At 36.4% G+C, this 25,624-nt stretch overlaps 1 long non-coding RNA gene across 1 annotated transcript in view; it reads right to left on the bottom strand.

Annotated features, from left to right (window-relative positions):
- Positions 1-904: 904 nt before the first annotated feature.
- LOC309628631 overlaps positions 905-25,624 on the bottom strand; it is a 142,450-nt gene continuing 117,730 nt past the window's right edge. Inside the window, exon 2 of the long non-coding RNA XR_014244601.1 lies at positions 905-4,613. This is a non-coding gene — a long non-coding RNA (uncharacterized lncRNA). The remainder of the gene's footprint in view (positions 4,614-25,624) is intronic.

Genomic DNA, 25,624 nt, shown 5'->3' with positions numbered 1-25,624 from the left:
TTATTTTTTCAAAAATATCTGACCGTCACTTGCGGTCATAGAAAAAGTTAGCAAATTGGGCACACTTGTCAGGCTTACTTGACAAGATAAGTGTTATTCAGCTTTCAGTTGGACAGTCCTTTCTCTAAGAAAACCAGTATACTGGTTACTGTGTGGTAAAAAGACTTTCATGGTCAGCCCTTGCTTATGACAAGGCTCCACTATTATTTTAAAGATCTTACTTTATTAAAGAATTAATCACATTGACAACATTCTGTGTAGCACACAAACCATGGTACAGTATCACACGCAGAAAGGAAATCAATGCATAGCATCCTGATGCTGTGTATCTGACTTGTGGAGCAAGTGAGGACAGGAGTGGCAGGCAGCACACTGAGGATTAGAAAAGCGTAAGTCCCTTCATATTTTTTAGGTACAAAATAAATGTGTCACCTCTAATATTTTACTCGTGCTCCCCATTGCTTTGTTTTGCACCTTCCATTTTGGAAACCATATTCTCTGAGCAGGATGAAGAGGAGGGACATTTGGTTTGGCAGCATGGTCCTGAGCAAAACAGTAAAACAGTGGCTTTGGGGTGACGGCTCCTTCTGACAACACTCGGTATAGTAGAGACTTCATGTTAAAACATCCCACTGCAGTGCAATTATTAAGCACCAACTATATGCAGACAATGGTTATAACAATGACTTTTACATTGGAAGACAGGTGATCCAACTTTTGTTCTTCAGGTACGTATTATATACATTTATAAATTCACTCATTCACTTAATATATTTTCCATAACTTTTGGCACATATTTTAGAAGTGAGGTAATATTGATATGAGTTTCAAGGATTTACCAAAGATTACACTTACTGTGGGTGGTGAATATTAAGCTATATGCTTAAGGTATTTTCTATCTAAAATACTTCCTTTAAGAAGCTCTTCAGTTACTAAGATGGAATTTAATCAGGCATAAAATGCTAAAAACAAAAACAAAATACCAAAGTCCCCTCAAAACAAAAAGCACAACAGGACTTGTACTATCAGGGAAAAGCACGAACATTCAGATGCCAGAGTTGGGTACCGAGTATGCTGAGTTCAGAACTGACTTGGGGTCGGGGGGCAGGTGGTTTGCAGCAGCAGAGGAATCAGTCAAAGGAAGGAAGTCATTGGAAACACTTGTCTTCTTAGAACAAATAAGCATACTGGGTTAGCTGCTCACAGGCAAATCCTAGAATTTCTTCCAATAGCAACATAGGAAAAGGATATCTTATTGGTTGTTTGGGAATGATTATAAAGTAGACATTGCATGTAGGAGTCTGGAACACAGTGGAGAAGAAGAGGTCATGCTCTGCTTTTCCTCTTAGCTCAGAGCTCCTTCTCCTCTGCTCACCTCAGCGTGAGGTGGGCCCTCTTCTCTTCCCTTCTTTCTCTTCCTTTCTCTCCTTTACACACTATCCCCACTTGACACTGAGTTCCAGATTTGTATATCCAGCTACCTACCATACTTCTTCTTGCTTGTTTTATAAACATTTCAAATTTGATATAGCCAAAAAAGAAATTTCAATCATCCTTTCATCTCCAATCTGCTTCTTTCCTAATCTTTACCATCTCATTTTGTTTAAACCAAAAACCTAGAACTCATCGTTTACTCTTCCCTTTCACTCTGTGTTCCTTACGACCTGCCTCCACCTCCCCACCCCAATCCATCTGATTCTCCTTCTTTCAAAACATATATTTCACATCTGTCCACTTCTCTGTTACACAACCCTGGTCCAAACCACCATCTTCTCATGCCTAGATTTCTCTAAGGGCCTCTGACTTTTTCTCTTGCCCCTTACAATCTAATTTCTACACAGCAGCTGGAGTCATCATTATATAAAATGTAAATCAGATCCATCACTCCCCTGCTAAACCCACCCCCCCCAAACTTCCTACCTCACTTAGAAGAAAGCCCAAACTCCTTACCCTGGCTTACAAGGCCTCATGTAATCTATCCTGCTTGCATCTTTGTCATCATTTTAAACCCTTTTCCCCCTTACACTGCCTTTCTTTCTGTTTCCTAAAAATGCCAAGTTCATTCCTGCCTCAGAGCCATTGAACCAGATATTCCCCCAGCCAGGAATGCTCTCTCCATAACTGCTTCCTTCTTGTCATTCAGGTCACAGCTCAATTATTGTAGAGGAACTCAGTTGCCTCACCTATATAATGTATGCAAACCGACAAATCTAAAGTAATCAGTTACTCCATCACATCACTCTGTTTTATTTTCTTTATAGCCTTATTGTTATCTGATATTTTCTTGTTTTATTTGTTTGTTTTCTCCCTGTATTAGAATGTAACAATAGTAAGAATAAGGATTTTTATCTTTCTTGTAAACTGGCACTGTTAGAACAATGTCTAGAATGATTTTCTTTTAAACATCAATTGCATGCTCTAATTTAGTGCCCTGGAAGAGACAGCTTTAAAGATAGAATATCACAAGCCTCATTAAAAGTGTCTCTATCTAATGCTGTTTAATGAGAGATGGGTCATATCCAGCAACAGTTGTTTGGTAGCGGGAAGGATGTCTAATGGAACAGCTGTTTTCAAAAGAATCTTAATAGCTTTAGACTTCTGATTCAGGGAGATGAATGAATAGACGCAAGGAGCTCTTCTGAGCATGTGCTACGCTGGTGACAGTGATAGGATTATACAGGAGATAAGACTGTGGAAGAGAGCCAACTCATTTGTCCAGCTGATTGTACTATGAGCGGTTGGGAGAATAGAACACAGAGATAATATTAAAATAGAAATCACAGGAGAAATACAAGTTACAGATGGATAGAATCCAAATCAATTGCACAAACAGAGATCAGTTACTATAAAACATGATTCAGGCCTTCAAGGAAATTTACAATATAAAAGTGGAAGTGAATATATACATAGTTAAATGGAATCCAAAATTCATCTTGGACTAGCCTCAGGCACACCTTCAAGCCAGGCCACTCAGTTTTAGCCTTTAAATAAATCCAACTGTGAGAGAATTGCTTAGAAATAGCCTTACTAAAGATTTAATGAGAAAACAGAAGGAGTCATATAGCAAAATAGCCTAAAACTCTGCTCTTTCTCTTTCTTATAACTGCCTTATTCCTTCCTCAGAATCTCCTCAGCAGCCTTTCTAATCACTTAGTCCTCTTTTTCCCCTTCCCCCTTCTCTAGCCAGCTTGCATCGTATACTCAGCAAACCAAAATCTAATTGTCAGCCAAACTATGACCACCTATTGTTTCTCAAATGAATTTAGGATGGTCGGCATAGGGGTGTGGGTGGGGAAAATGACTCAACTCTTATGCCACAGATATGTCTGGAAAATGGAAAATAATTCAATATTATTAGAGTTTAAGTTTCACAATGGGGTTTAGTTGGAAATAAATTTGAAAAGGTAGCTCAGGGTATGATTAGCCTTGAATGTCACCCCAAATATTTTTATTTTGGAGGTCAATAGGGAATTCTGAAGATTTTTGAACAGAGATGTTTCATGATCAGATTTGTATTATAATAAGATAAGCCTGGGAACAATATGAGGGATGAATTAGAAAAATAGTCCACCAAAGACAGGAATAATTTGCAACTATTTTAAAGTTATTCAGTGACGAAGTTATAAAATAGAGTAATGGAAATGACATGGAGAAGATGATTTCTAAATACATTTAAAATTCAAGAATCTTCAGAATTTTAACTTTGGTTAGATGTAGAAGGTGGAGAGGGTTCTCTTGTTTCTAGCTTTGGCAACCAGTAGGCGAATGATGCAATTAACTGAGTTAGGGAGTATAGACAATGAACAGCTGCTCTATCTTTGTGTGTATTTTATGATTTGTTTTTGTGGGCAGAGATAATGATTTAGATGTCAAACCAGACAAGTGTTGAGTAGGAAAGCAACACACCCACATGAAGATGTACAGCATTTAGAAATGCATGTGTGAGGTTTAAAGGAAAGGTCAAAGTGAGAGGAAATTAGCTGTACAGAATGATGATGAAAGCTATGGAAGCAGATAAATGATGCATGAGCAAGTGTGAAGCTGGGAGAAAATAGTGCTAAGAACATGTACATAAGGAAGTATTACATTTAAGATATTTGTGGGAAAATAGGAACAGATAAACAGATTGACTAGAGTTGTCAGAAGGAGAAGGACTGTTGATAAAAAGAAGACCATTATTTTTGAAAAAGTGAGAACTTAGGATAAAGAATTAGGATATATGATGTACAAGTAGTTGTGGAATTCTGATATAGCATAGGTTTTTTTTAAACATTTTTTTATACCTTTCTTTTACAAAAATAAATTTATTTATTTATTTTTGGCTGCGTTGGGCCTTCGTTGCTGCACGCAGGCTTTCTCTAGTTGTGATGAGCGGGGGCTACTCTTTGTTGTGGTGCGCGGGTTTCTCATTGCGGTGGCTTCTCTTGTTGTGGAGCACGGGCTCTAGGCACGCAGGCTTCAATAGTTGTGGCACGCGGGCTCAGTAGTTGTGGTTCACGGGCTCTAGAGCGCAGGCTCAGTAGTTGTGGTGCACAGGCTTAGTTGCTCTGCGCCATGTGGGATCTTCCCGGACCAGGGCTCAAACCCATGTTCCCTGCATTGGCAGGCGGATTCTTAACCACTGCGCCACCAGGGAAGTCCTACCATAGGTTTTGAATCGCAAGGTTTAATTATGATAAACTGTTCACAGTTATAAGCCTGATTATAAAGAAGTAGGGGCGGGGGTGATAAAGGGGGATGAGGGAGAAGCTTCAGCCATGATGTTGAAAGATAAAAAATTCCCATTTTTCAGGGCCTTTTTGTACAAGTCTAGAAATCTAAATTAGACCTCTCTGCTTTCTCCATATATTCTTTTTTTTTTTTGCAAAAATTTGTATTATAGTTGATTTACAATATTGTGTAAGTTTCAGGTATACAGCACACATACATATTCTTTTTCAGATTCCTTTCCTCTATTGGTTATTTATACATATATATGTGTGTGTGTGTGTATATATATATATATATATATATATATATATATATATATATATGTATTACATCTTCTTTATCCATTCATCTGTCAATGGACAATATTTAGGTTGGTTCTATATTTTGGTTATTGTAAATAGTGCTACAATGAACACTGGGGTGCATTTTTTAAAATAAATTTATTTATTTATTTATTTATTTATTTATTTATTTATTTATTTATTTATTTATTTATTTACAGCTGTGTTGGGTCTTCGTTGCTGTGCACAGGCTTTCTCTAGTTGTGGCGAGTGGGGGCTACTCTTCTTTGCAGCACACAGGCTTCTCATTGTGGTAGCTTCTCTTGTTGCGAAGCACGGGCTCTAGGGGCGCAGGCTTCAGTAGTTGTGGCACGCGGGCTCAGTAGATGTGGCTCGCGGGCTCTAGAGCGCAGTCTCAGTAGTTGTGGCGCACAGGCTTAATTGCTACGCGGCACATGGGATCTTCCCAGACCAGGGCTCGAACCCATGTCCCCTACATTGGCAAGCAGATTCTTAACCACTGTGCCACCAGGGAAGTTCCTGCATGTATATTTTTGAAGTATGGTTTTCTTCAGATATATGCCTAGAAGTGAGATTGCAGGATCATATGGTAGCTCTATTTTTAGTTTTTTAAGGAACATCCATACTGTTCTCCCTAGTGGCTGCACCAATTTACATTCCCATCAACAGTGTAGGAGGGTTCCCTTTTCTCTACACCCTCTGCAGCATTTATTATTTGTAGGCTTTTTGATGATGGCCATTCGGACTGGTGTAAGGTGATACCTCATTGTAGTTTTGATTTGCATTTCTCTAATAATGAGTGATGTAGAGCATCTTTTCATGTGCCTGTTGGCCACCTGTATGTCTTCTTTAAAGAAATGTCTATTTAGGTTTTTGCCCATCTTTTGATTGGGTTGTTTTTGGTTTTTTGATATTTCGAGCTATATGAGCTGTTTGTATATTTTAGAAATTAATCCCTTGCTGGTAGCATCATTTGTAAATATTTTCTCCCATTCTGTATGTTGTCTTTTCATTTTGTTGATGGTTTCCTTTGCTGTGCAAAAGCTTTTAAGCCTAATTGGGTCCATTTGTTTATTTTTGCATTTATTTCTTTTGCTTTAGGAGACAGAACCAAAGAAATATTGCTATGATTTATTTCAAAAAGGCTTCTGCCTATGTTTTCCTTTAGGAGTTTTATGGTTTCCAGTCTTACATCTAGGTCTTTAATCCATTTTGAGTTTATTTTTGTGTATGGTGTCAGGGAGTGTTCTAATTTCATTGTTTTACATGTAGCTGTCCAGTTTTCTCAGCACCACTTATTAAAGAGACTGTCTTTTCTCCATTGTATATCCTTGCCTCCTTTGTCATAGATTAGTTGACCATAGGTGCCTGGGTTTATCTCTGGGCTTTCTATCCTGTTCCATTGATCTATATTTCTGTTTTTGTGCCAGTACCAGATTGTCTTGATTACTGTAGCTTTGTAGTATAATCTGAAGTCAGGGAGTCTGATTCCTCCAGCTCCATTTTTCTTTTTCAAGATTGCTTTGGCTATTCAGGGTCTTTTGTGTTTCCATGCAAATTAAATTTTTTTTTTTCCTAGTTCTGTGAAAAATGCCATTGGTAATTTGATAGGGATTGCATTGAATTTGTAGACTGCCTTGGGTAGTATCATCATTTTGACAATATTGATTCTTCCAATCCAAGGACATGATCTATCTTTCCATCTGTTTGTGTCTTCTTCGATTTCTTTCATCAGCATCTTATAGTTTTTGTAGTACAGAATCTTTTGCCTCCTTAGGTAGGTTTATTCCTAGGTATTTTATTCTTTGATTCAGTGGTAAATGGGATTGTTTTCTTAATTTCCCTTTCTGATCTTTCATTGTTAGTGTATAGAAATGCACAGATTTCTGTGTATTACTTTTGTATCCTGCAACTTTACCAAATTCACTGATGAGCTCTGGTAGTTTTCTAGTAGTTTTTTCTGATAGCATCTTTAGGATTTTCTATGTATAGCATCATGTCATCTGCAAACCATGACAGTTTTACTTCTTTTCCAATTTGGATCCCTTTTATTTCTTTTTCTTCTCTGATTGCCATGGCTAGGACTTCCAAGACTATGTTGAATAAAACTGGTGGGAGTGGACATCCTTGTCTTGTTCCTGATCTTAGCGGAAATGCTTTCAGTTTTTCACCATTGAGTATGATGTTAGCTGTGGGTTTGTCATATATGGCCTTTATTATGATGAGGTATGTTCCCTTTTTTTTTGAACTGAAAATTAAATTTTATTTATTTAATTATCGAGGGGGAAGTTGACAATAGTAATTTGGTTAAAAAGCTTATATTCTTGATCAGGGTTTAGCAAACTTTTTCTGTTAAGGACCAGATTGTAAATATTTTAAGCTCTTTGTGAGCCATACTATTTCAGTCCCAACTACTCAACTTCGCCATTGTAGAATAAAAGCAGCCATAGACAATACATGAAAAAAATGGGCATGAGTGTGATCCAATAAAATTTTATTTACAAAACTGATGAGGGGCTGGATTTGGTCCATAGGCTAAAGTTTTTTTACCCCAGTTTCTGATCAGTCATGCAAGTGAGATTGATATCTGGTTAGGGTGGGCATGTTTGATCTTGGTGTAAGTATGAACTATAAATCTCCCACAGAGCTAGTCCAGTTTTGTCCAGGTGAAAATCACTTTTATCTTCATATCTTGATCTAGGTGTGGTAAATATCAATCTAGTGATCTTTGAAGATCCAAAAAATGAGGGGGTATTGTGAAACCAGCAAGGGCACTTTTGGTTTTGTTGAGGTAGAGACCTGCATGATTAACTGCATACCCACAGGACCTTTGATGTTCCTTGGAATCTTGACAACTGCATGCAGTTTTTGCACCTCCTTCATTATCTTTTTAGTCTCCAATTTAATTGATCAATATATGTTAACAAATAGACCAGTCCCATGATATGTTTTAGTTAGAAGAAAATTACCTGTCTTATTTGTTTGTATTAATCCACAATTTGCTTACATGCCATTATTAATCACTACAATTAAAATGGGCTGAAAACACTCAAGATGAGTTACTATTACTTTTTCGCTATTTAATCAACATTTTCCTGTGTGCTTTATTCAATTAGGCTCTCTCCTTTAGTCATAGTTAAAAATACAATATGTGTTCATTCATTCGTTCATTGAAATCTCATTGAGTGCCATGTGTGAAGCACAATGCAATGTGCTGTAAATACAAAGATAATCCTGCTTAATCTTTGCCCTTGAAATGCTCTCTGTCAAGGCATACTAGAGCTTCCAGAGGGAGGGAGTGGTCAACAGTACCAAATATGGCACAAAGGTCAATCATGAGAAGAGAACAGAGGCCACTGTATTTAGCGGTAAAAAAACACACAGAGAGCCATTTCTATAGAGTGTCAGTTAAAGTGCACATACTCTTGGATCCTTCAAACTCTTCCTATGCTACAGTGCTCAGATTCCTAACAATACAGCCCAAGGGCACAGTGTTTCTTTGTTCCTCCACAGAGGCTATATGATAAACTCTAATTTCCAGGTGGCTTGTACCTGAGAGCTATATTAGTTAGGATTCTTAGTTGTAAGCAATAATACCAGCTCTGCTAGGCATCAGCAGAAAAGGATTTTAGTAAAGGATATTGGATACCTCTCAAAATTTCTGGAAAGAAAGGAGAATCAATCATGGAAGCTACACAAATAGGAACTAAGTCGGGAGACTTGTAAAGACACATTGCCTAGACACTGCATTTTTTAAGACTATTTTTTAGAGGAGTTTTAGGTTTACAACAAAATTGAGAGGAAGATACAGAGATTTCTCACATACCTTTTCCCCATACATGCATAGCCTCCATTATCAACATCACTCACCAGAATGGATCTTTTTTTTTTAACCAAGGATGAACCTACATTGTCACATCATAATCACCCAAAGGCCACAGTGTAACTTAGGATTCATGCTTGGTGTTGTACATTCTATGGGTTTGGACAAATGTATAATGTATGTATAATGTATAATGACAAATAGTCATCATTATAAAATCATACAGAGTATTTTCATTACTCTAAAAATCCTCTGTGCTTTGTGTATTCATCTCTGCCCTCTCTGACTTCTGGCAATCCCTTAACTTTTTATTGTCTCTGTATTTCTGCCTTTTCAAAAAAGTCATATAATTGGAACTATACAGTATGTATCTTTTTCAGATTGTTTTCTTTCACTTAGTAATACGCATTTAATGTTCCTATGTGTCTTTTCATAGCTTAATAGCTTATTTCTTTTTAGTGCTGAATAATATTCCGTTGTCTGGATGTACCATAGTTTGTTCATTTGCCTAATGAAATACATCTTTGTTGCTTCCAAGATTTGGCAACTATGAATAAAGCTGCTATAAACACCTATGTGTAGGTTTTTGTGTGTATATAAGTTTTCAACTGCTTTGGATGAATACCAAGGATCACAATGACTGGATTATTGGTAAGAATATGTGTAGCTTTGTAAGAAATTGCCAAAATTCCAAAAGTCTTCCAAAATGGCTGTAACATTTTGTACTCCCAGCAGTGATATATGAGAGTTCCTGTTGCTCCACATCGTTTCCAGCATTTGGTATCATCAGTGTTTCGGGGTTTGGTCATTCTAATAGGTATGTAATGGTATCTCATTATTGTTTTAACTTGCAATTCTCTAGTGGCATATGATGTGGAGCATCCTTTCATAGGAATTTGTCATCTATATATCTTCTTTGATTAGTGTCTGTTCAGATCTTTGGCCCATGTTTTAATCAGGTTATTACTAAGTTTTAAGAGTCCTTTGTGTATTTTGGATAATAGTCTGTTATCAGATGTGTCTTTTGCAAATATTTTCTCCAAGTCTGTGGTTTTTTTCTTCTCATTCTCTTGAATTGTTCTTTTTTTTGTTTTTTGAAATTTGACATTTTCCAAATCTTATATCACTAAAATAACTTTCTTTGGCTAGTATTTACATAAGATATCTTTTATTTTCAGTTTTTGTGTGTGGTCTTTTAGTTTAGTGCATTGCTAGCAAAATAGAGCAAGACTTGTTGCTTTATCCAACCTAATAATCTCATTGATTACTATTTCTGGTATATCTGCAATGACTTTAACAGTCTTATTTTATATTTTATGCCTACCATTCTTTTTCTATTGCTTAATTTATTTTTTTCTGCCTTCTCTTGGTCCAAAAGTTTTCTATTCTCCACTTTTAGTCTGCTGAGTCATTTATTACTGATTATATATTTTGTCTATTAGTTATAATCCTTACTTTTTCAGCATAATATTTAACTATAAATATTTCTTACAGATTTTAAGTTATCTGGTGTTTTTATTTTTCAAACATAAAATGATCTTAGTATGCTTCAGTTATCCATTATTGTACTCTCCAATCTCATGATTGTTTGACTTTTTTTAATACAAAAGTAGTTTTTTTTTTATAGTCAGTACTAAATTTAGTTTCATTAATTAAAAAAAATATGGAATGTTTCATGAATTTGTGTGTCATCCTTGTGCGGGAGCCATGCTAATCTTCTCTGTATTGTTCCAATTTTAGTATATGTGTTGCTGAAGTGAGCACTTCATTAATTTTTTAAATTGTAGTTGATTTACAATATTGTATTAGTTTCAGGTGTACAGAAAAGTGATTCACTTTTATATATATATCTATTTCAGATTATTTTCCATTATGGGTTATTACAAGATATTGAATATTGTTCCCTGTGTTATATAGTAAATCCTTGTTGCTTATCTATTTTATTTATAGTAGTGTGTATCTGTTCATCCCATATTCCTAACTTATCCCTTCCTCTCCCCCTTTCCCCTTTGGCAACCATCAGTTTGTTAATTTCTAATACACCATTTAAAAAAGTCTTATGCATCTTCTGGTTTATTTTACTTATTGCTGAAAGACATCCTTCACTATTTCTTTCATTGACAGTCCATAAGTAGTATTCGCTCTCAGTCTTTGTGTATCTGAAAATGTAATTATTTTGTTTTACTCTTGAATGATAGTTTGACTGTACATAAAATTTTAGGTTAACAATTATTCTTTTCCTCAGTGCTTTAAAGCTATCATTTCATTGCCTCTGTTGCCTATTATTATTGATGAGAGGCCTGCTATAGGTTAAAATGTGTTCCTCTTCTCTCTCTGGTAGCTTTTAATATTTTTTCTTTATTCTTTTCTAAAATTCAGGTTCATTGAGGTATATTTTACACACAATGAAATTCAGTCTTTTTATGTGTCCAGCTCAGTAATATAGAACTTCTTCATTAAACCCAAAAGTTCTTTCATGCCCCTTGTTATGCAACCCCTCTCCCATCTCCAATCTCTGACAATGATCTGATTACTGTCTCTATGAATTTGCCTTTCAGAATGTTACATAAATGGAATTATACAGAATTTTTATTTGATTTCTATCACTTAGTATGATGGGTTTTGGAGGTTCATTTATATTATTTCATGTACTAGTACTTTTTGTGTCTTTTTATTGCTGAGTTGTACTACACTGTATGGATGTTTCACAATTTGTTTATTCATTCACCATTCACCAGTTGATGAATATTTGAGTTGTTTCCAGTTTGGGGGCTATTATAAATAGATCTTCTATAAACATGCTCCAATAAAAAATTTGTATCAACATATGCTTTTATTTCTCTTAGGTCAATATTTAGGAATGTGATTGCTGGTTCATACAAGAAGTGTTTGTTTTACTTTACAAAAAATTGCCAAGGTATTTTCCAAAGTGGTTGTCCAATTTTACATTCCTACTAACAATGTAGGAGAGGTCTATTTGCTTCTTTTTTTTCAGTTGCTTCTTGTACCTAATTATATTTTTATTTTTATTATTTATTTATCTTTATTTGTATATTGGCCACACCTTACAGCATGTGGGATCTTAGTTCCCAGACCAGGGATCAAACCCATGCCCCCTGCAGTGGAAGCATGGAGTCTTAACCACTGGACCACCAGGGAAGTCCCTTTTTATTTTTTTAAATTTATTTATTTATTTATTTATTTATTTTAAAGAAATTCACGTTCTTTTATTTATTTATTTATTTATTTATTTATTTATTTATTTATTTATGACTGTGTTGAGTCTTCGTTTCTGTGCGAGGGCTTTCTCTAGTTGTGGCAAGTGGGGACCACTCTTCATTGCGGTGCGCGGGCCTCTCACCATCGTGGCCTCTCTTGTTGCGGAGCACAGGCTCCAGACGCGCAGGCTCAGTAATTGTGGCTCACGGGCCCAGTTGCTCCGTAGCATGTGGGATCTTCCCAGACCAGGGCTCGAACCCATGTCCCGTGCATTGGCAGGCAGATTCTCAACCACTGCGCCACCAGGGAAGCCCTAAATTTATTTTAATTTATATCTCTTTCTTTTAAATAAATTTCTTTGTCCCAAAGTTCTATTTTTGGGGTGAATAATCTCAATATCATCTTTAAGTTTGCTAATTCTCTCTTTGTATCCATTAATACTATCTAGAGTTTTATTCCATTTATTGAGTTTTTAAAATCTCAATAGCTTTATTTTTAATTTCTATTAAATTCTCATATTTATCTTTTTTCTTCATTTTTCTCTTGTTTCAAATTTCTTTTTATTTTTTAAAAGCAAATTATGTCTTCATTTATATCAATGAACTTGCTAAATATTTAATATCTTCGTTAGACTATTCTCTAAATTAATTTCATCTGGGATGGATTCCTCTGTTGATTTTATTGTTGTTGTTCTTGGAAATATATATATTTTGAACTTTTACTTTGCATTTCTCTCTTACTTTCTCTACCTCTGTGCTCACCCCTGCTTCTCTGGTGGTTGTATTGTTGCCTCTGCCCAGATCCTCAGGCCAAAATCAGGTTTTATAATAGTTTGGAGTCCTCGCTACCTGTTGATTTGGCAATATTGCGGATTTGTTCATCAAGCCAGCTAATGACTCGCTTTTCTTCACATTTGAGGAGCTGTGCCTACTGTTTTCTTTGCCTAGGCCTGAAGCTCCGTATCCACTATACAAAGCAGTGGATACAACACTGGTTTTCCATTTGCCTTTTTGGAGGTGAGCTCCACCCCAAGCCTAGCTTGGATCAGTGGCTGCGGTTGCAGTCCTCCACCTGGCAGGGCATATTTTTTGTCCCTGTTAGCCTTCAGAAAGCAAATTCCAGCCACCAATTCTTATTTTTGGATTTAGAGTCCAGCAGAGCTTGTGACGTTTCTCTTCTGCTTCTTTCTTATCCATGGTGATTTATCTTACGTTCGAGTCTGACAGGTCTTTTTTGGCTTTCTCTCTTAATGTTATACAATATATGTTACTGATTTTTTTTGTGTGCTGGGTGGGCACATGAAAACCTGAACTTACAGTGTCATCTTGACTGTAAATCTCTCAACACTCTTTTAAAGCCTAATACTTCATATCCGCTCTACACCAGAAAAAGATATGATGAGAAAAACAAAACACATTAGATTCTCTCTGCTTAAACTCTGCTTTTCACTGATATGAGAAGTTGTTCTGTCCAACCTTTGTGTGGAAAGGAAATTATACACTGGGTTGCATAATCTTCTCATAAGTTTCATAGCTTCTCATAAGTAAAAGCTTTATTTTATGGTATCATTATTGTGGTCACTCATTTGTGTGGCTCTAGAAACTCCAAAAATGTCAGGTACATCCATAAAAAATTATACTCTAAAGTTAAAAGAACTGATTATCCAGTTCTTAGGGTAATCTGCCATAACTCTCCACAGTACTGTTGGACTGCATGATAGTTACCTACTATCTTTTATTCATTTTATTTATAGTAGTACAACCCTTCAATTGTTTGTGCTATATTTTTGTTTTAATTTTTCCTTATTCCTGTATTAATTTTCATTATTTGTAAATATAAGTGGCTTAGCCCTTAGGCCTAAAAATAAGAAGCTCTTTATATTAACCAAGATTTTCCATTAATTAGAAAATTAGTGTCACTTTAACTCTTTATTTCCTTGTTTGTAAAATCAGGCATATTAATTTTTTATTGCTGCTATAACAAATTACCACAAACATATTGGTTTACAACAACACAAAGTTATTTTCTTACAGTACTGGAGGTCTGAAGTCCAAAATGGGTCTCACTGGGCTAAAGTCAAGCTGCTAGCAGGACTGCATTCCTTCTGGAGGCTCTAGGCAAGAATCCATTTCCTTGCCTTTTCCTTCTTCTGGAAGCTGCCTGCACTGTTTGTGGCCCCTTCCTCCATCTTCAAAGCCAGCAGCATAGCATCTTCAAATCTCTCTCTGATTCTAAGTCTTCTGCTTCCCTCTTCTACTCCTAAACACCCTTGTGATTACACTGGGCCCACCTAGATAATGCAGGATAACCTCCACACTGCAAATCCATCTGATTAGCAACGTTAATTCTATCTGCAACCTTATTCCTTAATTCCCTTTTGCCATGTAACCTAATTTATTCACAGGTTTTGGGAATTAGGACATGGACGGCTTTGGGGGATCGTTATTTTGTCTACCTTAATATTAGGTAATATATAAGAGTTCTTCCTGTTCTATCGAGGATTCTAAATTTTGTAAGTACTCTGTGAGACATATTAGTGCAAAAAATAGTATATAAGTACTGAATAATGCATAAGAATTTTTTTTTATTCTTCTTTTTTTTTTTTTGGCTGCGTTGGGTCTTTGTTGCTGCACGCAGGCTTTCTCTAGTTGCGGTGAGCGGGGGCTACTCTTCGTTGCTGTGCGCAGGCTTCTCATTGCGGTGGCTTCTCTTGTTGCAAAGCACAGACCCTAGGTGCACAGGCTTCAGTGGTTGTGACATGTGGGCTCAGCAGTTGTGGCTCATGGGCTCTAGAGCGCAGGCTCAGTAGTTGTGGCATAAGGGCTAAGTTGCTCCGCGGCATGTGGGATCTTCCCAGAGCAGGGATCAAACCGGTGTCCTGCATTGGCAGGCGGATTCTTAACCACTGCACCACCAGGGAAGTCCATGCATAAGAATTTTAACTATGGAACAAGCTTTTATGTCTTGCTAAATGCACAGAACTATTTTTTCCATTGGATACATTAAAATATAAAAAAAAATCACAGTGATTACTTTCTACAAGTAATTCAGAAGATATCCTAATTATCATATATTATCATTTAACTATAAACTGAGATTAGGGTGAGGATCATTTATACTTTCAAAAATCTACTTAAAATTAAAAATTAAAAAGTTTTTTTCCATGTTAACTAGTCAATAAGAATATTATCACAATGGTTTGGTAGGTACTCAAGAATTAAAATTTGGTAAAATTATTTTAATTAAGTTCTCTCTACCTCATTTGCAACTTGCTTTTTTTTTTTATGCAGTGGCAAAATGCAAATGTTTCTCATAGAAACTTTCATATTCATATTCATAAAAATATTCTCAATCCCATGGGATTTATCATGAACATTAAGCTTGCCTTATTATTTTTCAGGTCAGTGTAACCAAAGAGGGAGCTTTTTAAATAATACCATGCTTTTGGTTTGGGGGGGGGTTAGTTTCATTTCTTTTATTAAGTCCAATGCTATTATAAAAGCAATACTTTTATTAAAAATCAAGACAAAATAACTATAGCTTTCAATTTTCCTGTAATGAATATATTCTTGAAAGTAATTACTGAAGTCCCCAGAGAGAATGGTTTAAAGTGATAATGTGAAATAATTTTACTTTCATAATCCTATATTGCTCTTTTAGCATTAACATTTTGGTTTAAAGTCTTGAACACAATTCATTTGCTATGCTTGTTTTGTAGATGTTCTTTTCCCTGGAGGATTTTTCAGAATATTGCATCAGCTTGTGTTTTCCAGGTTCTCATTTCTGAATTTGAAAAGAGGCTCCCAAAGAGATTATAGCTAAGTGAGACCTCATTATTTATATATATTTTGTTTGAATATATACCCAAGGATTTGAATCTATCATCAGCTCTTTTCTGACCCCAATTATTAAGATAGTTCAATATTTCCAGTCATCATTGTAACTGAAAGAGAATATTTTTTAAAAGGCACACCTAACATCAGAAATGCAACTGATTTAATCTTCATTGGAACTGTAATTAAAACATAATAATAATGTGTGCATATACATTATATTATTTCTATTTGTTTAAAATAGTTGGTGTATTTTGGTACTTAATTTTTTACAATGTTCTAGTTAGACATCAGCACAAATGAATTACTCTCCTATAGATATTCCGTAGACACTATCTTCTTTTTATTTCTGTCTTAGTTTGCACCATGCAGCATGTGGGATCTTAGTTCCCTGACCAGGGATCAAACCCATGCCCCCTGCAGTGGAAGCATGGAGTCTTAACCACTGGACTGCCAGGGAAGTCCTCATAGACACTATCTTCTACATAGAGATGCCTGTGTCTACAGTGTTCAAATTGTCAATGATGACAGTAACATAGTATATTACAGAGGCAAAACTGCCCTCTTCATCTCTGGAAGCACCTCTATTTAATTAAGATTTCATATACTTTCTAATTACCTAGGTTTTCTTAACAGAGCTACCATGTGTTTGGAGAATGATTGGGGCTTTATGAATTCATGATCTTTTAGAACTGAGAATATGTCTTTAAAAGATAGATGTTAAAATTTTTATTTGCACTGTATTATAATATTTTAGATTTGTTCTATTAAAAGAAAGTAGGATGTGTGTGTGTATGTATGTATGTATGTATGTGTGTGTGTGTGTGTGTGTGTGTGTGTGGTTTGGGTCTGGGGCAACTTTCAGAAGTTCATATAAACACTGATTTTCAAATTGTGAGTTAGAAAGTAGTAGTGACTTATATTAAAATTACATTTAAAACATAGTTTTGCAGCAAAAATTGTAAAACATGGAAAATCTTTCACATTTTCCCTGTGTTGATGCCATGGCTTCTGGCCAAGTCAATACTGACTGAAGAGAAATGTTATGAACATCAGATGGCCAGATTTTAAGTAGAAACTTATTTCATCCACAGAGTCTTATAACTCATCAAAGTTTACATTACACCTCTCTTTTTTATTCTGATTATAACAGAAACTTTGTCTCACTTGAGCGACTGCTGCAACAGCCTTTCTTCACAGGTGTGAGGATTCCCTTGGGACTGATTCCCTTTGGGGGCCTAGGGAGTGTCAGGTGATCTCACTGTTTCTGTGTGCTGCCACAAACACTCACAAGGATACTGGCTGAGGACCTGTTTGATTTTTCTGAACCAGCTTCCTTGTGGGCTGCCCATATGAATCGGGAAAGTGGAGGTGGAGTTTTCTGGGGATGGTGGGAGAGGTGATTTTGAGAGGCAGGTAGACATCCCCATGTGTACCTGACAATTATCTGCCACAGGGAGAAAGGTGTGAGGAGCCAGCTCCATATATGATTATGAGACTTCAAAAAGTTGCTCTCACAGCTCCAACCCAAAGTTAAGAGGTGTTTGATAAGAAAAAGTCAGATTTGGATCAGGAAAAATGATTTATTTTATTTTTCCCCAATGAGTTTAGTTGTGGGTATTCTCACATGAAAGCCATGATGGGTAATAAAGATTGCAAGGCTGGCTCAGAGACCACAAGAAGACAGTAGCTAAGGAAATTGTACAATAGGTCATCTCAATAATTCTCAACCAGTGTCACACTCTGGCAATGCAGAGTGATGTAAAGAAGCATGTTAAGAAGCTGGAGGGCGGAAAGATTGCTAGAGACTCTCTGGCAGGGATAGTGAACATCTCCTTACTGCCCAGACTAATTAGGTCAACTTTTCACTGGATGCCAAACTCTTTGGTGTATTTATCACGACTGCACTAACCATAATTATAATTAGATGATTATGTGTGTAATTATTAGTTGAAATGTCTTTTTCTCTCATTAGATAGTAAATTTCTTGAGGGCAGAGAGCACGACTGTCTTACTGCTACAAATCCAGTGACAGGCACATAGTTGGTAGTCAATATCTATTTGTTGAATGAACTAATGCTAGTAAATTGGGTGAAAGCAAAAAATGTCTTGCAGCTTCTTCAAGCTGTATATTCATGAAATGAAATTTAATTTAGCTTCTACCCTTTGTGCTTCCAATCTGCTTCTCTTCCTGTATTCATTAACGTGGCTAATGGCATTATCACTTATCTGATCTCCCAAATTAGAAAGCTCAGAGTCATTCTGTATTTCTCTCTCTTCCCCAATCTATGTATAATTGACCTTCAAATTTTTTCATTTTGCTTTGGACTGTCTCCAGATTATGATTCTTCTTCTACCTTCATAATGCTATGATCTTAATCTAGGCTTTTATCATCTATTATCCAAATTATTGCAACAGCTACCTAAAGGAAATCTTAGCCACTAATTTCTACCTATTTCAATCTGTACAATGCCATCGGGGGCTGTCTTCCAAAACACTGGTGTGTGAACACCTTGCTATTTACAATTTTTCATTGGCTCTCTACTAACTAAAAAATAGTCTTATATCACTTAAAAAGTGGACCTCAAGGGGAGTAATACTGCCCCCTAGGGATATTTGCAAATTTGTGAGTATATTTTTGATTGTCACAAGGATTAGGAGTACTACTGGCTCTCATTGGGCAGGGCCAGGGAGGCTAGATGTTCTACAACACATGGACAGTCTTGCTTAATAAAAGTTTATTTCATGTTCGGCACATCTTTTAAATGTCCCCCAAGAAATTCATGTAAGTGGGAAACTTGTATAAGCATTTAAGCAGACATTTTACAGGAATGGAAGTGTTGTGTAAATTCAGGGAAGTATGTACTTAGTTTTGTTCAGAACTTTACAAAAGTTGTTTGCCATTTTCGAGAATCCTAACACTGATGGTGGATGCTGCTTGGGGTAACAGAGTTGCCAAAAACACATCTTCATTTGTGGCTATCACATTTATGGTGAGTCTATATATAGATGTAAGCATCTGACTACTTCATGTTTTCTAGTGCAGTTGTGCCCAAGCATTGATATATTGAAATACATGTTATTATAAGTTACTTTCATTTCTCTTATATATGACATTAAATATTATCTTGATTTTTTGAAACCATGTGTAGGTCAGTTTTATCATCCATGAATTTCATTTTAGAAGAGTAACAAGAACAAGTATTTGTTTATCTTAAGAACTGCTGGGCTTAAAATTATATATGAAGATTATATATCTCAGGTTTATTCACACTATACTCAGGTGATCAAAGAAAATGAAATTTATTTTTCTCTAGGGCTGATCTGTTAAGCCCTCATTTACTGTGTCGTAGGTAAAAGAAAATCGAAATTTTAATCTAAACCTGTAAATGTAATCCAGTAAAATAACTTTAAACATCCACTTGGATAAATGTGTAGTTTTTTTACAGGATGCTCAGTGTCTCAGATTTCTTCTCCCTCCACTATTACTCTCTAAGAGTCTCTGGGCTGGGAAGAGAGGGTGGTACAGGATCTTGTGGTGGTGAGGAGAGGAGTCCTTTCTCTCTATCTAGATGACCTCATCCTGCCCCTTGGCTTAAATACTATCTATATGACGCAGATAAACTGTAGACTGATCTTTCATCTCCAATCCTGAATTGTCCTGCTGTGGACTCATACATCCATCTCCCAACTTGATATCTCCATTTGGATGTCTAATTGGCATCTCAAACTTAACATTGCCAAGACAAGACTCTTGATTCTACCTCTCCCCAAATCCACTCATCTCCTACCAAACCTTCCCCGTGTCAGTAATGGCCACTGTACCCCAGTTGCTCAAACCAACAGTCCCCATTCCTCTCTTTGCCTCACATCTCAATCCGATCCATGAGCAAGCCCTATTGGCTGTACTTCCAAATATGTGACAAATCAGACAGCAGAAATTCACTATTTCTGCTGTTATAACTAAGCTTCTGTCATCTCTCATTGGAACCACTAAAGTTGCTTCCTGACTAGCCTCCCTGTTTTCACTTTTGTCTCTTACGGTCAACCCTTCACACAGCATCCAGAATTGTCTTTCTAATGGGTAAATCAGATCATGTCACTCCCCTTCATGACTGCCTTCATAATAAAATCCAAGCTCTCTACCAAGGCCTACAAGGCCCTATCTATGTCTTCCCTTTCTGCCTCCCTCTCTGACTTCATCTCTTGCCACTGTCCTTCTCATTCACAGTGCTCTAGCCCACTTCAGACCTTCCCCAAGATCTGCATGTACTGCCTCCTTCTCACCATTCAAGGCTCAAGTCAAAAATCACTTCATCAGAAAGTTCTGCCTGTCTTGTTCATCTCTGTATCCTCACATTAAAACGTCTAGCTACTTAAAAAATACATGTTAGTTGGATGATTTGTGAATTTCTGCTGTGAAAATCTGGATGAGTATTCTCCTTGGACTAGTGAGCACTGAGGTGCAACTTTGGGGGGTGATGTGGTGGCATGAACTACTGAAGCCTGGTCATTTGCCCTGGGCCTTTAAGTTTTCTCACAGTGTTATTTATATGATTCCAGGCTATGCTGGTCTACTGGCTCTCTCAGCACTTTCAGGTTCCCTCTCTAAAGCATTCAGGAATTTCTGGGGTCACTGGAGGACACGTATAGGCCATGAGCAGCCAGGAGATGTGCCTCGGATTTATTTATGTGGTCATGATATATCCCCACCTCCACACCACGGTTCCCATGCCATATTGGACATTGTGTAGGGTGGGGTTCTCCCAGGCCAGTAGCCTCCCAATGCTGCTCCTAAAGAGTCCCTAGGTCCAATGTCCTTGGTCTTTATAATTTCTGTTTCGATGTTTCTAAATGCCCTTCCCTCACACACAGAAGGCCATGAAAAGATGCTCAACATCGCTAATTATTAGAGAAATGCAAATCAAAACCACAATGAGGTATCGCCTCACACCAGTCAGAATGGCTATCAACAAAATGCCTATAAATAATAAATGCTGGGGCTTCCCTGGTGGCTCAGTGGTTAAGAATCTGCTTGCCAATGCAGGGGACACGGGTTCGAGCCCTGGTCTGGGAAGATCCCACATGCCGCGGAGCAACTAAGCCCGTGAGCCACAACTACTGAGCCTGAGCATCTGGAGCGTTGCGGCCTGCGCACCGCGATGAAGAGTGGCCCCCACTTGCTGCAACTGGAGAAAGCCCTTGCACAGAAACGAAGACCCAACACAGCCAAAAATAAATAAATAAATAAATAAATTTTAAAAAATAAAATAAAAATAAATGCTGGAGAGGATGTGGAGAAAAGGGAACCCTCCTACACTGTTGGTGGGAATGTAAATTGGAGAACAGTATGGAGATTCCTTAAAAAACTAAAAATAGAGCTACCATATGATCCAGCAATCCTACTCTTGGGCATATATCTGGAGAAAAACATGGTTTGAAATGATACATGCATCCCAATGTTCATTGCAGCACTATTTACAATAGCCAAGACATGGAAGCAATCTAAATGTCCATTCAAAGATGAATGAATAAAGTAGATGTGGTACATATATACAATGGAATATTACTCAGCCATTAAAAAGCATGAAATAATGCCATCTGCAGCAACATGGATGGATCTGGAGATTATCATACCAAGTGAAGTAAGTCAGACAGAGAAAGACAAATATCATATGCTATTACTTATATGTGTAATCTAAATAAATGATACAAATGAACTTATTTACAAAACAGAAACAGACTCACAGACTTTGACAAATTTATGGTTCCCAAAGGGGAAAGGTGGTGTAAATTAGGAGTTTGGGATTAACATGTACACACGACTATATATAAAATAGATAATCAACAAGGACCTACTGTATAGCACAGGGAACTCTACTCAATATTCTGTAATAATCTATATGGGAAAAGAATCTGAAAAAGAATCACTTTGCTGTACACCTGAAACTAATACAACATTGTCAATCAACTATACTTCACTATAAAATAAAAATTAAAAAAGAAAATAATTATAAACAAACAAACAAATAAATGCCCTTCTCTCTCATGCCCCACCTTTTACCTGCAGTCCCTCTGCTGTCTCAAAGCAGAAACCAGGAGGAAAGAGGGGAGAGACATCCTTCAGGTGTCACTCTTCCTATTTCTTGTCTTTCTGTACAATGTACAAGACTGAAAGGGGCAGATGTTTCCAATTTAACCTTCCTGCCTGTATTGGCTCTCCTTACACAAACTGTATAGGCTGGCTTTTGAAATATTAAGGGAGAGATTGAGGAATTTAGTAAGTCCTTTTCTCTCTCTTATAAAACCTGGCTCTCTCAATTACTATCTTCCTAAAAGAGTCAAGAAAGTCTGCTCTGATACCTAAAGCAAATCAAAGACTCTTTTATTTTACAGTATTTCCCCTACCATGGCATGATAAACTTCATGGCTTGACACTGGAAATGCAAGAATGCAAAGGAACATGATTAATGGGGATATTACAATGCACTGATTTAGTATTTCTAAAATATTATCCCTACTACACATAACATGATCCCAATCTGCTTTATCATCTTACCCTCATTTCCTGCTATTTTCCATCTGCTACACAAACCCGATTCTTTAGACACCATAAACTTCTTAACATTTTCTGAACACAACATACTCCATGAATTAGCACAGCTGTTTATTTTGCTAGAACATTCTTCTCCAATGTACTCTGCCTGGCAAAGTCTTTTTTATCCTTCCAGATTTAGCTCAAGTCTTCAACCAACTTGTCCTTCATAATGTCGTAGCAATATGTAAACATCACTACTGTAGCATGCATCACATTACATTATAATTATTATTTTTATCACCAGTTTTTTCAGCACTTCAATGGCAGGGGCAGAGTTTTACACATCTCTTTACCAACAGACCCTATTATTCTGGATAAACATATTTCTTCCATTCTTATTTAATTTAGACAGGAGAACAAATTTAGTATTACATAGGAAAAGGATATTGAATTCCTACACTAATGTAGTTTTTCCTTTAATTTGCTACATGAAAATGTGAAAGCAACAAAGAGTAAGAACAAAGATAGTTTTATAAATCTAAAATTCTTTCTTACTTAAACCCTTTTCTACTTTTTTATGCACAGGATAAATAATTCATATTAGGAAAAAAACTGTGGTGGATTTTTTGAAGTCCAAAACTTTATACAAACTTCAAAAAGAATTATAAACTAATATTTTAAAAATCCCACACATTCTATTCTACATTAATAAAGAATCAGAGTGTTTTAGATAAAATATTCCAATCAGGCTTCAGTGAATGAATATGCTGAATGAGAGAAAGAAAGATCAAGATAGCAACTAACTGTACAATTTAAACATCAATTAACAACAAAATAAAAGGTTTTTGTTTTATGAAAAGAAAGTCAGATAACAAGCTTGTGGAATTATGTCCTATCTTCTTTCCTTTATTTCCTTCTTTCATGGTGAATTAAAAGCAGGACTTATCTATCACGAGTAGGGAAAGGTATGCAAGTAAAAGTCACCACGCAGGGGAAGGTTTTGTTCTCAAGAGGCTAAAGCAGGAGCCTGGAGACCTTGCCTTTTCTTTAGTGCCCTGTATGGTTCTGTTCCATCAAAACATGTTTGCTTTAACCCAATCCCAATGTAGCCTTGCGGCTATTATTTTCCTATTTGAGCTTCAGAATCGGAACATATTGCTTCTTTACCTTTGCAAAACTCAGCAACTGTAAAAATGTAACATTTTCTTTAAAAGACTTGAGAGCATGCCTGTGAAATATTTAGGTTTTTAGTTATAGATGTGTGATGGGTTCAGTAGTGTACTCCTCAAATTCAAGTCCACCCAGAGCCTCAGAATGTAACTTTATTTGGAAATAGAGTCTTTGCAGATGTAATTAGTTAAGGATATTGAGATAAGGTCATATTGGGTTAGAGTGGGCCCTAAATCCAATGTTAGGTGTCCTTAGAAGAAGAAGTGAACAGGCACAGAGATACACAGAGAAAGCTGTGTGAAGACAGAGGCAGAGATTAGAACTATGTGGATAAAAGCCAAGGAATGCCAAGGATTGCTGGGAATTACCAGAAGCTGGAAGAGGCAAGAAAGGATTTTTCCCTAGAGCCTTCAGAGGGAGCAGGACCCTATAGACACCTTGATTTTGGGGCTTCTGGCCTCTAAAACTGTGGGAGAAAAAATGTCTGTTGTCTTAAGACACCAAGTTTGTGATAATTATTTCACAGCAGCCCTAGGAAACTAATATATAGGAGGTAATTCTTAGCTCATACTTTATCTTAGAAAGCAGAGAGTCTAGGGATTTGGTGGGGAGAAGAGTCCTTCCTTCTATGAACTTTCCCATCACTGTTTGCAACAATATAATCCTCCTGTTTCTCTTCCTCCTATTGGTAGCCAATCTATGGATGACTGTCCCCTGGGGAATTAAGGAGTCCTTGCAAAGCATCCCTGAAGCCATTTTGAATTAGATAGTAACTGAGAACTGAATAAATGGGTTTCCTCCAGTTTTGCTCAACTGTTTCCAAAGATGTGTAGATGCTGTCATCACGGACACTGTACACTGTAGGGTAGACTGTGCACTGCACAACTCCGAGGGTAGCATTCATATCAATGTCAATATGCAGAAGGGTCAAATTGTGTACATGGCTGTTGTGATTCATAAAATACAATTTCACCTAAAAGCATTATTGAGTTAATGGCAGTTGTTTGTTACTATGTATTTCTCCCCATCATTGGATTTTTAAGTTATAACTACTGTCCTGTAGGTGGCTATGACTTTCTTAAAAAGATGTCCTTACATAAAAATATACATATATATTTGTTAGCTTTGCTGCCCTAATAAGTAAGCCCATTGCCTGAGAGTCTCTTTTATCTTTCCTACTTATTTGTCACCCATACCAATCATTCCTAAAGCTCTGCCCATTTCTTCTTTATAATATTTGTTAAATGCTATCTGCCTCTACATAATAACTACTTTACTTCGGGCAGTCAGGTCCCCTGGCTAGGACGACTGTAACCAGATTCCCATATCCTTTTGTTTTCCATCTTTTTTCACTCCTATTAATTTGTGACAGAATTGCACATTAATCTTTGAAAAGATAATTTTTTACTATGTCAATTCCCTGATCAGGAAATTTCACTGACTTCCTTTTACTTGTAGAATTAAATCCAAGTTTCTTAGCCTTTCATTCAAACCGCTGTTAACTTATTGTATCTGATCTCTTTTCTCACTACTTCCTATCACTGTTTTTTTAAAGTTGGTGAGTTGACTTTACAATAATATTAAACAGCTGCAGTGAAATTTTGATTTCTTTCTATTGCTTTCCTCTTCCATCTTTTGGACTGTCACAGATTCAAAGGAAGTTCCAGAAGGAGAACATACATGAGGCATATAAAGGAAAAAGATGTGCTCACAATTATGTTTTTGCTTTTATTTTTAGCTTTAGAGACCCTGTTTTATAAAGGTATTTGGAAGTAAAAAACTAAATGTAATGTAATAATTATAAATAATTATTCTTTGATGGAGCTAATGATATAACTAATAAATAAGCAAAAAAATTGATGAGTCACCTATTTATTACTAATCATCAATAATTATATTTCATCGCAAAATATACAGGTTACAGGGCAGGTAGTTAAAATTAGATCTCAAGAAACTTTCCATCCATATTGCAAATGCATGTATCTTAAATTTAAGAACCTATTTTTTAAATGTTAAAAACATTTAAAT

Source organism: Balaenoptera borealis (genome assembly GCF_965194805.1).
Source record: "Balaenoptera borealis genome assembly, chromosome: 4".
Taxonomy (NCBI): Eukaryota; Metazoa; Chordata; class Mammalia; order Artiodactyla; family Balaenopteridae; genus Balaenoptera; species Balaenoptera borealis.
The sequence above is the reverse complement of the archived record's forward strand: the minus strand, read 5'-3'. Positions and strand labels throughout refer to the sequence as shown.